At 38.8% G+C, this 16,369-nt stretch overlaps 1 pseudogene; it reads left to right on the forward strand.

Annotated features, from left to right (window-relative positions):
• The first annotated feature begins 9,378 nt into the window (after positions 1-9,378).
• LOC149503302 (activity-regulated cytoskeleton associated protein 2-like) lies at positions 9,379-11,534 on the forward strand (annotated as a pseudogene).
• Positions 11,535-16,369: the final 4,835 nt, after the last annotated feature.

A 16,369-nucleotide genomic window follows, 5' to 3' on the forward strand; every position in this document is an offset into this window, starting at 1 on the left:
TGCTTGCTTTTCATTTTTCCTTGGTGCACCCAATTGTATCGACGCAAAAAAATATTATATTTAAGTTACATTTCTTTGTTCTCGTCCAAGACAATGAATCTACAGTCACTAGAATGACATTTTGTAATATAATGGTTAGTAAAATGTCAGTAGGCACGAAGATTCAAAGGTTACGTACCGCACACTTCTCGCGTCCTTCAAACAGTTCTCGCTATATCGTTGCAGAGTTAAAAAAAAGTTTTCTTTACACGCATACATTATTATGTAGACAAATGAATAAAGGTTTCCAGTGTCGCAAAAAACGTCAGTTCGTTGAGGCGATACAAATGCAATGTTTTCAAAAACAAGCTATAACATTGCCTTAACTGTAACTGTTATGCAAATAAGATCGTGTTTTAAAAAAATCAAAGTCAATGGAACCTTGTGTGTTTGAGGCGACTGATGAATTCAGATACGCTAATCGTCAATGAGATTTTGATAATGAATAAGATTTGAAATAACCCCGAACAACCCTGAGACTCTATATTACCTATTAATAACTGTCCCAAAACATAAGAAATATTTGAACTATAAATACAGCGAACTAAGCGGATGAAACTCTTTATTCCTTTTATGATATTTAAAGATAGACAAGAAAAGCAACAAACTTAAGTAGCCGCTACAAAAAAAGGTCGGGGATGTATCTAATACAGCAGCTGGGATGCCGTGTCGAATGCTCGATGCAACCACACAACCCGTAATTCAATCTAATACAAAAAATGAACAATGAACGGCTCGATAGGAACACAAAGGAAGACGGGGGATGAAACAGGTAATGGGAAAAAATAGACGGAGCGAGTATTAAATTTAACGGACACGATGATAGCGGCGTTGTCGCGACCAGTGTCACGGGAATTCCGTTGAGGGAGTTCATATAGAGTTCCTTCTTTATTTCGCCGTAAAGTCGTGTTTTATATAATTAGCACCACAGTTGAAACAATATAAATTTTATTGCTGTAGCGGCATAAACAATTCTAAGTAATTATATTACATTAGTTATTAAACACATTATAAATTATTTTTACGTTTTAAATATTTGGCGGTAAAAAAAGCGCTGTGTCACAGACTATATTCTGTTTTCCACCTCTCGTGCGTTCCGGCTTACGCATCATAAAAAGGTGCGTACTTAAACGCCACACCGTTTTACCGTTACAAAAATATAAATATAAAATTTTGTAATCAATAATCAAAAACTAAATGGACATAACACGAATTTATAGATACCGATTGACAGAAAAGGTTACGGCCAATCGCAATGTGAATGCCGCTATACGCCACTGAGTTTTTAGCCGGATCTTCTTTGTGGGTCGCGATTCTGAGGCGCTGGTAGTGAAGAACTGCTTTTGTTAGAGCAGATGTTTGCAATTCTCTCAGTTCTCTAAAACGGTTGTCTTACTCTTTAAATCTGAATGCGTGATTATATAGTTCGCGGCCAAAATGGTCAATACGGTAACCGTACCGGTAGTAATATTGTTCAGAAAATTCAGCGGTATAGTCTATTAGTCGCCTTTTACGACACAGTCTGGTATGAGTGTTTACTGGTGGTAGAACCTCTTGTGAGTCCTCGCGGGTAGTTATATTACCATCACCCCGCCTATTTCTTCGGTGAAGCAGTAATGCGTTTCGGTTTGAAGGGGTGAGGCAGACGTTGTAACTATACTGAGACCTTAGAACTTATATCTCAAGGTGGGTGGCGCATTTACGTTGTAGATGTCTATGGGCTCCAGTAACCACTTAACACCAGGTGGGCTGTGAGCTCGTCCACCCATTTAAGCAATCAATAAAAACCACTAAACTTATATGCCAATACGACATGTGTCGCTACCACATTATAAATAAAAACAACAACAAAATCAAAACCCTCCTCCTTGGGCATTTGAAATAGATATACGTAAATAATTACGAAAACAATCTATATATTAATACGTGAAGCAAAAACTTTGTATCCCTTTTTACGAAAATTGCGCGGACGGAGGAGTATGAAATTTTCCACACTTATAGAGAATATAGAGAAGAAGTGCACAATGCTAACATTTTTTTTAAATAATGCATAAAAGATACATTAAATCCATAAAGAAAACATTACACACACTACATACCATGTATTTGATGCACACACGCATGCATACTATTTATTGTCAAACTTTTGTTTTTGACGTCTGTTGTCAAATTGAGAATACATTAAATATTGTTTGTCTTTGTTAATATTTTTTATAGTTTAGTCTTGTCGTCGAAATTTGTGATTATAGAAGTATAAATACAATCATAATAGTGTCCAAACTTACCATTCCAATTAATTATAGTCGAATTTCGACTACTGCGGGACCTCTAGTAATTATAATTTTGGTAATCGGTTCAACGAATTCATGGCTACACGTGAAAATACAATTTTTTTTGTTTGTTATCTTTCAAGTACTTTTCTAAGAACGGATGACGTCACAAACTTTTCAATACTATCTAATCGCCTGACAATCGGGGCATCAATCAAATATCAATTGATTAGATTGAATATATCGTCTTAAGTTTTCATCATCCAGAATTATTCAGAGAGGATAAGGTTAGAGTGATCGACAGATTAGAGATACCCCCCATTTTGATTAACTTGCTGGTGCAGTAGTTAGCTACCCAGATTGCTGGGCTGAGGGTCGTGGGTTCCGTTCCCAGATTGGGCAAGCAGTTTTCTGATGAAACCTGTTCACCACCTGTCAAAGAGATGTCTGTTTCTTCTTAAACTTAAAGACTCACATAAAACGTGTTCAAGTGTTCAAGTATGAATGCAGTTTGGGGCTAGATGATCTTGTGTGACTTGTACCTGGTCATTAATATAAACTATTTTTCAATAACAATTATAGAGAAATTGACGGCTTTTTTTTTTTTTTTTTGGTCAGGAGGAAATCGCCGGACTTCCGCCCTCCACTGGGGATAAAGGGCGGAGCATGTCAGAGTCGAACTGACTAAAACCTCCTGTCGCTCAACAACCAACATCCAAACCTCGCATGAGACAGAACTCATGAAGAGGCAAAGGGGGGAAAGTGAAGCGTTTAGTGCGGAGCACATCTCTCCCATCACCCTCCCCCTCGGGACGCCGGACTGGCGGTCGTCGGCGCCACGACCACCAGCCCTCTCGGTCGGCAGGCTATCCGGAGCCCGCCTAGATGGCGCCGGTTAGAGTGAGCTATCCTACGGAATACCCCGCTGGGTCAGAACCAGCGTGGGTCGAGGATAGCCGGCCTTCCATCACCCGGATGCTCTTGCGTAAAACGCGTGCAGAGCAGCTTGCACGTCGTCTTCTTAGGCCCCCCTCGCCGGTCCGCAGACCGGCATGTGAGGGGGGGACCCGAAACACTTAGAGGGCCAGGGTTTGGGCGAGATCCGCCTCCCTGGCCCCCGCTCGACGGCGGCGGGATTGTGCGTCTCTCACGCGCCCCGCCGCCTCCTTCTGCGAGATGGTGCACTCGCAGAAGTCGAGCATCGCCTTCCACGACTCGTCATCACCGAGCATCGATGCCACAACACTCGGCAACGACAAGTCGTTTCCTACTTTTGCGACGAGGACACGGCGCCACCCCTCCCATGCGGGGCAGGCGACGAGCGTATGCTCTGCCGTGTCCAAGTCGCAATCACGGCTAGGCGTTTATTGATGTGGATGAATAGCTAATAGCCCTTCTTTAAGATTGAACTAAAAGCCAAAAGAAAAAATCACTATCCAATTTGATGAGGCCGTCAGCGCAAAAGTGGCCTAACCCACAATTTTTCATAATCATGCTTATATTGCAATTTATTTAAATATAATAAATTTTGATGCAAAATCCATAGATAACAGATGGCTTTGTAAACATTACTTTTGCACGTGTTGTTTTTTTACCTACTCAAATTCAAATACATGAAAACTTAAACCTCATTGCTCTATAATAACTATGGTAAGCTTAGGCCGGTTTTGCGCTGACGGCCTCATATGTGAATGGTCTGTTTATTCGTACTGTACCACCATAGAGATTAATTACTTCATACTTTCAATGAAGGAACAGTGAGTGAATTAGGTAAGATATCATTTTGAGAATATTTAAAGTTTGTATCATTTAAATATAATCTGTCTAATTCGAATTTTGAACATAAAGAAGTCAACCGTAACGATTTCAAAGTTTTAACTGCAAGCTGACACCTGACATATCAAAGTGATTGTCAGTTCATTTGATTTTTTTTGGCAAAAAAATCATAACAAATGCTAACGACCCAAGAGGCATACCTACATATAATATATTGTTTTTAATGGGTCTGAGAATTTGGAATATTTTGTTTGTTGTCAACTTGTAGTTGTTTTATATTTTTATTTTGTCATATTTTAATAGGTTTTAAGGCATCATTAAATTCAGTTGTTATACTGGTGGTAGGACCTCTTGTGAGTCCGCGCGGGTAGGTACCACCACCCTGCCTATTTCTGCCGTGAAGCAGTAATGCGTTTCGGTTTGAAGGGTGGGGCAGCCGTCGTAACTATACTGATACCTTAGAACTTATATCTCAAGGTGGGTGGCGCATTTACGTCGTAGATGTCTACGGGCTCCAGTAACCACTTAACACCAGGTGGGCTGTGAGCTCGTCGAACCATATAAGCAATAAATAAAAAAAATCTTGTTCAGCGTGTACTTATGTGTTGTGTTAACCGTGGAAACTCGTTTGGCTTGTATTTTATTTTTAATATCCCAAATAAACAAATTAATCTAAAAACGTTGATAATCGAGTTAGTTAGTTATAGTTGATATGGAAGCCTTAAATGTAAATTAATAAATAAATTAACAATAAATGTAAATCGTCTGTCTGTTTCGCCTTTCAAACCGGAACATATAAAAAAAAGCCTCGCGGCAGAAATATGGCGGATGACATCTACTGTCCGAGCTCACGTCTACATATTTTCAAATTTAGAACAACACCCTTAATATTTTGAAGAAAATGTTGTCTTCTTTTTAAGTACTTTTTTTGAAAGTGGCAAATAACCGTTGGGTCCAAAAAAAAAGTACTTTTTTCTTTTTCTCCATCTATTCGCTGGTAGCCTAAAGGGCTATTGTAATTACGCACAAACTGGTAGGTGAGCTCACCGGGCTCAGCCTGAGATAGTTACTAACACTGGTCCTAGCAAGAACAGAGCTTCGCAGAATCTACCGCCGGATCGGAATCGCTTAAGTACTATTTACATAACGTTTGAAATGAGATTAGTTAATAAAATCCAAACTACAGTTTCGATGATAATTCGGTCAGCGAATGCGCCGGCCTTGAACGTGACTGTTCGTTTTCTTTCAAACGAATTGATAAATGATTGCGTTCTGCTTATGTAACTTTGTTACTACGCCGCTAAATTCAGTCAACGGAGGCTTTTATTGTGCATGTACATAAATTTCATGATTTTACTTATAAATAAATAATAGTTAAAAAAAACTAACAAAATACGCTTTTATAGAAAATCCAACTCTTCTATAAAAGCGTATTTTGTTAGTTTTTTTAAAACTATTATTCATTTTTTAATTGAAATTCAATTTTTTCAGTATTTTTTTTTCATTTTTCCTTAATTATTGAATTGTCATCGGTCCTTAATAAGTAGGTATACCAAATTTCGAACTAATCCGACGTTTGAAGGGGTCAAAATCATGTATCACAGTTTCCGTTACATACTAACATAATAACATACATACGTCTGAATCTAATAAAAACGTATTAAAAAGGGCTTTAATTTGCAGACGTTAGGACCGCGAATTGTTTATACCGAAACGATTTCAGCTTTGGTGGGAGGGATTGTGAGTCCGAACCATTTGATGCTTGCTGTCTGTGTCCGCGTTTAGTTTCTGTTTCTAAGGCAAGGCTAAGGAGATGTGCGTTGTCTAATAAAAAATTGTAGAGGCTTGTGCACATTGCAGTGTTTATATACTCTGATAACCGCTTAAGCTGAGGTGTGTCCTCAACTTCGTAGTAAAACCGAGCCGTAATATAGGCAGTAATCGTGATGTTTCAATGAATAGCCTCACTTTACAACGGATGGCCATTCGTTAGCTTTAAAGACACTTGCCGAAAAGTTTTCCCAAAAAATTATAATCAAGTGAGAACATAAAAAAATATTACAACATTACAAGATGAAATATACGTCATTCCCTCATACCTTTTATTTTTTATACAAATACTAGCGACCCGCCCTCGCTTCGCTTCCGAAACTGCAATTTATTATTGATTTTTCCACTATTTAATAGATGTTATTATACAGATAAATCACTCTATGTATTAAAAAAAACCGCATCAAAATCCGTTGCGTAGTTTTAAAGATTTAAGTATACATAGGGATATAGTGACAGAGAAAGCGACTTTGTTTTATACTATGGACAGGCTGTGTAATGTAGGCCTAAAATAACGCCAACTCCATTCCCACAAGGTAATAAAGATACATATTGTTTTTTATATGCTATATTAAAGTTCTAAATAATAGAAAAATATAACCATAACTTTTGCTACGATTTCAATGTGAAATAATGTAACATTTCGGTTTTGAGAAACACCGCACAGAACGGTTGAATGGAGACAGGTGCAAGGTCGAAAGGTACAAATAAGGCCCGTCACAGAATAAAAAACTAACAGTCACATTACGTTACGGACACGTTACGAATCGTTTGGAACCTCTGGGTCTGTATGTTCCACGGGAAGTGCTCTGAGGAATTGTTTGAGATGATACCATCTCGTTTTTACTATCGCACCGCCCGCCACCGAAGTAGAGTTCATCCATACTACCTGGAGCCATTGCGTTTATCCACAGTGCGCTTCCAGAGATCTTTTTTGCCATGCACCATCCGACTTTGGAATAAGCTCCCCTCCACGGTGTTTCCCGAGCACTATGCCATATCCTTCTTCAAACGAGGCTTGTAGAGAGTACATAACGGTAGGCAGTGGCTTGGCTCTGCCCCAGGCATTGTTGAAGTCCATGGTGTGTGTGAAATGATCGAGTAATACTCTCGTTCATAGCATCTAGTTAAAATTAGGTTTTTTACTTAGCTCAATGATAGTGCGACTTCCTTAGAATGTTTTTCCCGCCAAAGAACTGATTCTTTATCGGCCTTCAAAAGCTTTTTCTATAGGTATTCAATCTTGTATAATATTAAATAGTAGCAACAGTCTATTAATTTGCCAATAAATGAAATATAAATTTAAAACGAAAATAGTACGCGTTATTTAGAGAAAGCATCACATAAATTAAATCAGTTTTGTTATTAAAAACCTTAGGGTAGGTACAGAGACTTGAATGATTTGAAATTATAATGAACACGACTCAGATTCCTAATAATACATATCGCTTTACTAGGCTTCTTCGAGTGAGGGGGAGGGTGATGGGAGAGATGTGCTCCGCACTAAACGCTTCACTTTCCTCCCTTTGCCTTTTCATGAGTTCTGTCTCCTGCGAGGTTTGGATGCTGGTTGTTGAGCGACAGGAGGTTTTAGTCGGTTCAACTCCGATGGTGGAAGTCCAGTGATTTCCTCTTGACAAAAAAAAAGGCTTTTTCGGGTGGCCAGAAATTCTATCCTACATTAGCGTGTCTTGGTCTAATATTGTTATAATTGAAAGTTATTACATTCTCAAGTCAATTATGAACATTTTAACTGACTATAAATTTCTTGCACTGGATGCTGAATGTGATACTATTTGCTCTGTAGTGTAATGCGATGTCTCAATACGGCTCTAAGATCGAAGGTCTAAAATTCAATAGCGAAGTTAAATGTCGGCTATTAGACTGCGGCAAATACGCAATAGATAGGCCATGAACTCGCTTTTAGAAGGGTGGTTAGTCAACTTAGAAAGGGTTTTAATTTTTCGCACCAGTTCTTTGCGAAGCTCAGATGAAATGCTTTTAGATTTGAGGACTTTTATTAGCAGCTATTAAAAAAAATTTAGTTTTTATTTTTGTTTTATTTTTATTGAGATTTTTTCTTCAGTATTAGCCCATAAGGTGTCAAAACTAAATAAAAACTTATACTAGAAATCATTAATTATCAAAAAAATTTTAATAGAAATAAAAATTTTAATAATAAATTTTTTTAATAATTTTAATAAATATGCGTACCTAGTTAATAGAATCTAATAAAAGAAACTTTATTGAATTCAACAAACAAAAAGAGATTATGATGATCCACAGATTCGGTAGAATCTGGCGCCAAGTTCCGTTCAAAAATCCCGTTGTAAACGGAGCGCCAGACTACCGACTGTGTTTACTGTGAGCAGAACAGTTTTTTGAGGTTGCGAAATTTTATTTAATTCTACGGTACTTCTGGTTCCTAAATTGTATATTATATCAATCACTCACAACTTTATTTTACTGATATTAACTAGTTATATCAATTACAACAATTAATCTACTTGAAATTATTAATTTTATCACCACAAACTATGGCTCGCTCAAAAATTTCGATCCTGACTTTTTTCGATGTAAAAAGTGACATGCCACAGACTATAAATATTCGAGAATGGTAATCTACGGCCGCCAGGGTGCGCTGGAATTATTCCTATTTGTAATGGATTTTATGACCTGGTAACTGAGACCTTTAGGTCATGTCTTATTTTAATTTATATTCATATTTTTATGAAAAATGATATTATGGAGTGAAATGAAATGTGATATTATGGAGTGAAATGAAATGAAGATGATTAATTTGAGACATTAATCAAATGGGATGAAATGAAATGAGATGAGATGATATGGAATGAAATATAATCTTAGTAAAATGGTGGTGGTCATTTACTAAGATCTCAGTGGACTTTTTGGAGGAAACCGAGAAGTTACGTACAGCGACTTTGTTTAATTTTCCCACATTTGTGCACTTTCACAGATATTAAACAGTTAATAAACCACTATTATTACACATTTAAACCCGAAGAAACACTAAATAGACAAATTAAAACAAATCACACAACTTCACACCTCACGTTCCCGCCAAAAAGTCATTATTCCTACATAAACTGTAGCTTCAAGGGGATAGTTTGCAGTTCTTATTGAACGGTTTATACATTAAATAACGTTAATGTTGTTACTGTTAGTATTTTAGTTTAAGTACTGCCGAAGCAAGTACTGTTGTTACTGTTGGAGAAACAATTTTGTTTTGTAATGTAATACCGAAATACTTTACGAGATGGCGTTACAAAAAATCCCTTCCCAAAACTATAAAACCGTTGTGATTGTCTACGAATAATAAATAATATAATAACTAATATTTATTCGTAGGTGATTGTTTAAGATGCTATGATTATTTCGGTTTTGATTTCATCAAAATAACTTGAACTTTACTATTGAATTCCGAAGAAAATTCTAATTAAGGCTGAGTTAAGTTCAGCTTTTTATTTAAGCCTCTTACTGTAGTTTTTAAATTACATTTATGCGGATTGATGTTTCAAGGTTTTCAGATTTTAATTTTAAATTCTGAAATAATTAAGAACAGCGTCATCTACCCTTCACATTTGAAACAAAATTTAATTCGGTTTAAATTTGTAAAAGTTGATGTTGATTATTATTACACTGTAATGCAGCGTTCCGTTTCGCGGGGCAACAGCAGCCAAAGGGAATGTGACTCAGGTCCGTGCCGCGAAGACCCACCCCGCGCTACCCGCGCCCGCGCATCTGTTGCATCATTCGCACCCCCAATTAGTGCGCGCCAGACTTTGAAGCGGAATACACGCGTCCCCGGTCGATACCGGAACTGACAACCCGAGAGTCTCATGCCAGTCGGGCACCTAACATTAAACTGGCAGCCCAAGCGCGGGCCCTTTAACTAGTATTTCGGAGTGAATCTACGTAATTACGACACGTACTCGTCGTCAGTCACGGCGTCAATCCGATTTTCAAGACGTTGAAGAAGAAATTGGTTCAACCGCGGGACCGACGCCAACATTTACCGCAAACAACATGGCGTCATTACAAGAAAGTCAAATGGCAGCATTCGAACGCCTACTCGACCGAGTTTTTGAGCATAAAACTCAACTCGAATCATCAGCAACACCGACGTCGGAGCCGACATCGCCGCCTTCCTCGACGCCCGCTCACCATTCTGGGAACTTCGCGTCATGCACGGCGCGGTTCAGCGGAGCGCCCGGCGACTCACTCGACGGTTTCCTTGACGCGGTCGAATCATACAAAGATTGTGCTGACGTAGGATACGCCATCGATGTTACTAACCGGAAATGCAGCCGTGTGGTGGCAAGGCGTTAAAGCTAGCATCACTTCCTGGGACGACGCTTTGTCATCGTTACGAAGCGCTTTCGGTGATTGCAGACCGCCCCATCGAGTCTACTTAGAGCTCTTCAAAATGTCGCAAGGACAAAGAGAGAAGACGGAGATCTTCGTTGCCAGAGCACGAGCCCTACTAGCTCGACTCCCACCTGGTGACCTTAGTGAGAAAGTTCAAATTGATATGCTTTACGGCCTTCTACACCGTCGTGTTCGTAAAAAATTAAGAAGAGACGAAATAACTTCATACGACACTTTATTAAAGAAAACGCGCCATATCGAGGACTCCATCTACGAGACCAGTCCGCCTGAATTTATTCATCATCCTCAGCGAGCGACGCCACGTTCATCGGGTAGTACCGTAGGCGAAGTTCCCGCCGGTGCTTCGACTTCGCAGCATACATACGCGCGGATGACGCCGCGGAAAATATTCAACTCGGGCGCGGCTGGCGGCCCGCCACGCGACGACAGCGCTGCGCCGAGCACCGTTCGAGTCCCCGCGCCTCGCTACACGAACACTGATAATGTATCATCTACGTCGATTGTTAAAAGACTGTTCTGTGTTTATTGCAAAAAGTACGGACATATTCGTGATGAGTGTTTAAAATTAGCGTCAAAAACGAAATTCGACAACGAAAATACGCAAGCTGTATCCTCGTGTTACGGGTGTGGTACCAAAGGTGTTACTCGGTCTCAGTGTACAAAGTGTAACGCAAGTTATTACGCCGTCGACGCTGCACGGACCCGATCAGTCACATCCGATTTACCTATTGGTAAAGTAAATACACAGCTGTCAAGTTCAGTGAACTCTATTCATCGCGGCAGCTCGTTGCATACAGCTTGCACTTCAAACACCGTAAAGTCGTCCATTTATATTAATAATCGTAAACAATGTTTTGTTGATAATGAAAATAATTATTATCCTACCGATTTTAAGGCGATTCTTCCTCCGCGCTTTTTCGGTACTGATAACAAGGTTAGACTTCAAAATTATTCTAGACTTAATCATAATATAAACAATAATATTAGTTCTAGGAATAGGCCCCTGATGCGTTACTCGAGTGGTACCGAACCAAAACATAGTTATTCCGAGGTACCAAGTGGCCGCGATAGGGTGGGTGACCATGATGAACGAAAATAGTGTGACCATGGAAAACGTCGGACATTTTTCGACGATTAATTCTAATGTGAAAAGTGTTGCCCAGAGTAACTCTACTGAGCACCAGGTTAGGTTAAGACCAATTTTAAGTGTTCAAATTTTAGGTATACGAGGTAATGCTTTGTTGGATACGGGAGCTAAGAGTAGCGTTACCGGTGCGTTGCTTTATGAATTGCTGTTAAAGCATAACCATCCGTGTGAGGAAACCAGGCGTCGGGTGAGGCTTGCAGACGGTTCCGCGCGCACCCGCCGAGTTTTGCTCACTACTCTAGAAGTAAGGATAAGTCCCGAAAGGTCAGAAACCCTTGAATTTACTGTTTTTCCAGATGCTCAAAATAATGAAACTTTGCTTGGCATGGATTTTTTGGTGGCGGCAGGTATTGTGCTTGACTTTGCTTCATCCACTTGGCATTTTTCGGGAAAACGGGTTACCTATCCAATTGAATATGAGTGCCCTAAGCCATGCATGTTTGCTTCTACTGCTGACTTCCTGCGTGATGATAAGGGTTCTATGCTTGGCTCCGATGAACGGCAGCAGCTATCACATTTATTTCAGCAGAATGGAGACATCTTTAGGGTGGGGGGAGCCCCAACCCTTTACGCCGAGCACCACATTGATACCGGTGATCATCCGCCTATATCGGTACCGCCGTATAGGCTCACTCCTGTGCTTCAACAGCGAGGAGAGCTTCTCGCAATCGATTTGTTCGGGCCACTGCCAGAAGGAGAGCAGGGGGAGCGATGGGTACTCCTGGTAGAGGATGTAGCTACAAGATGGGTAGAACTCTACGCACTTGTTGATGCCACCGCCGTGGCTTGCTCCCGAGTCCTACTGGAAGAGTATTTCCTTCGTTATGGCTTGCTTATGCGTCTAGGGGTGTAACACGTAAGTTCATGCCACGACGGGATGGCCCGTATCGCGTAGTAAAAATAGTTAGTCCTACAACGTACTTCATAGCAGACTTGTCAAACAATGTCATCGGCAAGTATCACACCGCGGATTTAACCCACTCTCCGTCAAATTCAAGTACGGATCCAATTATGCCAAAGAGGCAAAGAGGAAGGCCGCCGCGTCTTCAGACTAACAGTCCCAAGTTGGACTCGGGACGCGTTCCCAACTTGGAGGGGGAGTATGTAACGCAACGTTCCGTTTCGCGGGGCAACAGCAGCCAAAGAGAATGTGACTCAGGTCCGTGCCGCGACGACCCACCCCGCGCTACCCGCGCCCGCGCATCTGTTGCATCATTCGCACCCCCAATTAGTGCGCGCCAGACTTTGAAGCAGAATACACGCGTCCCCGGTCGATACCGGAACTGACAACCCGAGAGTCTCATGCCAGTCGGGCACCTAACATTAAAACACTAATTAATTGAGCGTTTCATTAGCTTTTAAGCTGAGTGACTACATATTTATAATTTATTTTTAATTAGTAATAAATGAGCAAAAAATAATACTTAACAAAAAGATATGAAATCCGAACAAAAACAGTTTCACTGTAAAAAATTGCGCCAAGTCCACGTTTATAAAACTCATCTCAATAACATTTGCACTTTACAAAAAAAAGAAGACTTCAATAGCTTTCATTCTCTACAAAAATATGTGAAATACAAAAAAATACCAAGAAACCGTCATAAAGATGAAAAAATTAAAAAAAAAATGTTGAAATTTAAAAATAAAAAAATAAAAATTTTATCGTACTTGGCGCGCGTCATTGAGTACCCCAAAATTTTTCGGAAGAATTTCAACCCGAGAAAAAAACCATTTTGCTTTAATATACAGTGAAAGCTGAAAAAGTTACCCAGGTTATCTTTTTCGCTCTTGTTAGCGTTTTATGAGAAATTGAGACAGAACTACGGTAATTTTCAACAGCTCTCACTATATACCTATGGGCTATTATATGCCAAATCGACCACTTTTGCGTTCGACCCCTTTAGATTCAGCTGAAACTTTATTATTCTTTTCTACCCTTTGAAAAACATCTTTGAGAATTTTTTCAAATGTTTTGAAGCCAACGTATACATACGTATCGACTCGTAAGTAGCTTGTATTTGTATAAGCGAACACGAGAGGGTGTTTAGTTCAAATCATAAAAGATGAGTGGGAAATGAAAAAAATTCAAATAACATACGTATGAGATGTCGATTTTACTTAACTTTTGTAAAACTTATTATGAAATAATAATTCATTAATTACATTTATGCATTTCATAGGTTGACCTACTTATAAATTTCTAAACATTGAAAGGATGTTCATTTATCCTGAAAAATTTGGGGTACTCAATGACGCGCGCCAAGTACGATAAAATTTTTATTTTTTTATTTTTAAATTTTCAACATTTTTTTTTTAATTTTTTCATCTTTATGACGGTTTCTTGGTATTTTTTTGTATTTCACATATTTTTGTAGAGAATGAAAGCTATTGAAGTCTTCTTTTTTTTGTAAAGTGCAAATGTTATTGAGATGAGTTTTATAAACGTGGACTTGGCGCAATTTTTTACAGTGAAACTGTTTTTGTTCGGATATGTAATAACTAAAAATCTTACAAGGAGAAACTCATTACGCAAAACAAAGGAAGGAGGTACGAAATGAAAGTTGGATGTCCTCTCGAAAAACTTCGACGGTTTTATTTAAAATTTAAAACGTTCATAACAAGAACAGTAACGTTTTAAATTGCCAATCTCACATAGCACCTCGACGAAATAAAACCAGTTCTAGCCGCTGTTACGATCCGAATTGAAATAACCGGTAAAATAGATAAAGAAACAGTTCTTTTATAAGTTTTTTTTTATGTACAGAAAGATCTAGTTAATATACATGATACGCCAGCCGAGAAAAGGCAGAAAGGGCGAAAGTCTTTCACCCATGAATCCGGACGTTGGTGGATCAAGTTGGCGATCGCTTAGGTCAGTAAGGGACTGTGAAAATTAATCTTGTTCAGTCGGTATTGTCCTCAATTGCATGTAGAATATTTCGGTGACAGCCGCGGGGACTTGCCTATAGAATGAACACAAGAATGTAGATTGAATTGTCGTTTAATATTTGTTAAACGATGCGATCCCGACTGACCAATTAATTTTCAATTCTATAAAATGTTGCCATGTTTTAAGTTATTTAAAGTATTCTTTCTCTACTATTTTATTTTAAGTTAAAAACGGTGCTATCTCAAGGTCAAAGTAATCCTAGTAAAATAAAAATAAAAAAATAAAGCCATCAATTAAAACAAAATGTTTTAAAGAACTAGTTTACAAAAAAAAAAACGAGATTTAGTGACGTCATAGTTTGGTTTAACACGAAAAAATAAGATAATACTTTGACATTGTCAAATAACAGTTATGTTAATTAAATAGAATACTATTCTGGATTTATTAAATGAGTTGATGGCTAAAAGACAACATACTGCCACCACATGAGATTCTTCAAGATATAAATGATCCACAGACGGTGCGAAATTGTTTTGTACTCATTGTTTTCTATGTAGGAGTATTAAACCGTTATGGAACGGCAAAAAAAAAGTAATTCTGCATTTGCGCGGACCACGTTTTGACAGTGCAAAATGGCTTGCGGTATTTCAATGAGACAGCTGTTTCGCTTCCAGTTATTTTGATTAATTTTTCAGACCGAGTTCAATATGGCGCGTTCTAGTAAATTTCTAAATCCGTAACGTTTCTTTTTGTATACAAAAGGATCAGGAAATATAAATCACGGCTTTACGGATCCATCTGACCCAATAATCTTTTTATTAGACGCCTGCAGCTCTAGGACTAGTAGCACGCTTAAGGAACCCCGGTAACCGTACTCGTCGAACTCGACAAAGAGTTCGGCGTGCAAACTAACCCATGGATCAGCCCGCTGAGTTTCTGACCGGATTTTCTCAGCGGGTCGCGATCCGTTAGTAGATTCATTCGCGAAGCAGCTGCTCTTGTTAGGTCTCCTTCGGAGGCACTCGGGCAGCTGTTAGCAAATCCGACCCCTCCTGGCTGGACCTTTGCTCTCCCACCTGTCCTAGTGAAACTAGAAAGGCCTCCAATAGTAATCTTTCAATCATAAAAAAAAGAAATATAAATATTAATTCTCAGCACTTAAAATCTCTTTCGTCAATAGCTCGTAGTATTAATGTTCGAGTCTTTCAATGCTTAAGTAGTGCTTCATATCACACTTACTATTTGTGGCGGGGGCACTCACGACCGGATGTTTGGTAGTTCACAATTTATTTACTCTCACCCTTATCTAAAACATTATTATAATGTTCACACCATCAGTAAATATCGTTACTACTTAATGGAAACTTAGATAAAGACGTTACGATAGTTTATCGAGAACGGCATTGCAGACAATAGAAGAAAATACATATTTATAAATAAATTTGAAGAAATCGTACTAAGGAACGCGCTAATTGGTATTAAGGGGAAGAGACCCGCTAAAAATTAAAACGGTACGTGTTTGTGTAATAAACATAGCCATTATAAAGATCAAATAATATTAGTTATTTTTGTATTTGACGATAGCCGACTTCGAAATTTTTCACCACATGTCTCGAAATAAAATCGATGTAATGCTTTTGATCTACTTACTCCAACTTACTGACGCCAACACTAATAACCATATAGGGACCCGTATACTGGGGAGCTGGTGCTTCAAAGCAGTTGAATTAAGACTCGACGGAACTAAAAACAAAAAAGTTCGAGATTTCTTTATTACACGCAATGTAACACATTAATTCGTTTGCAGCCTTAGACTAAAGTAAGACTAAACTACGTCCAATACGTGTGGACCTCAAAGGGTTAATAAAATCGATAGACGCGCGGGATCTAACATCTCGGGTGAGTGCGGTTACCACTGAGAGTAGTCAGAAAGAAACTTAGGATTGTGGTTTTTTCCAAAAATATAAACATACAAGAAGTAATGTTATATGTATTGAAAAATATTTT

Source organism: Bombyx mandarina, chromosome 03 (genome assembly GCF_030267445.1).
Source record: "Bombyx mandarina strain Sakado chromosome 03, ASM3026744v2".
In the NCBI taxonomy this organism is placed as follows: domain Eukaryota; kingdom Metazoa; phylum Arthropoda; class Insecta; order Lepidoptera; family Bombycidae; genus Bombyx; species Bombyx mandarina.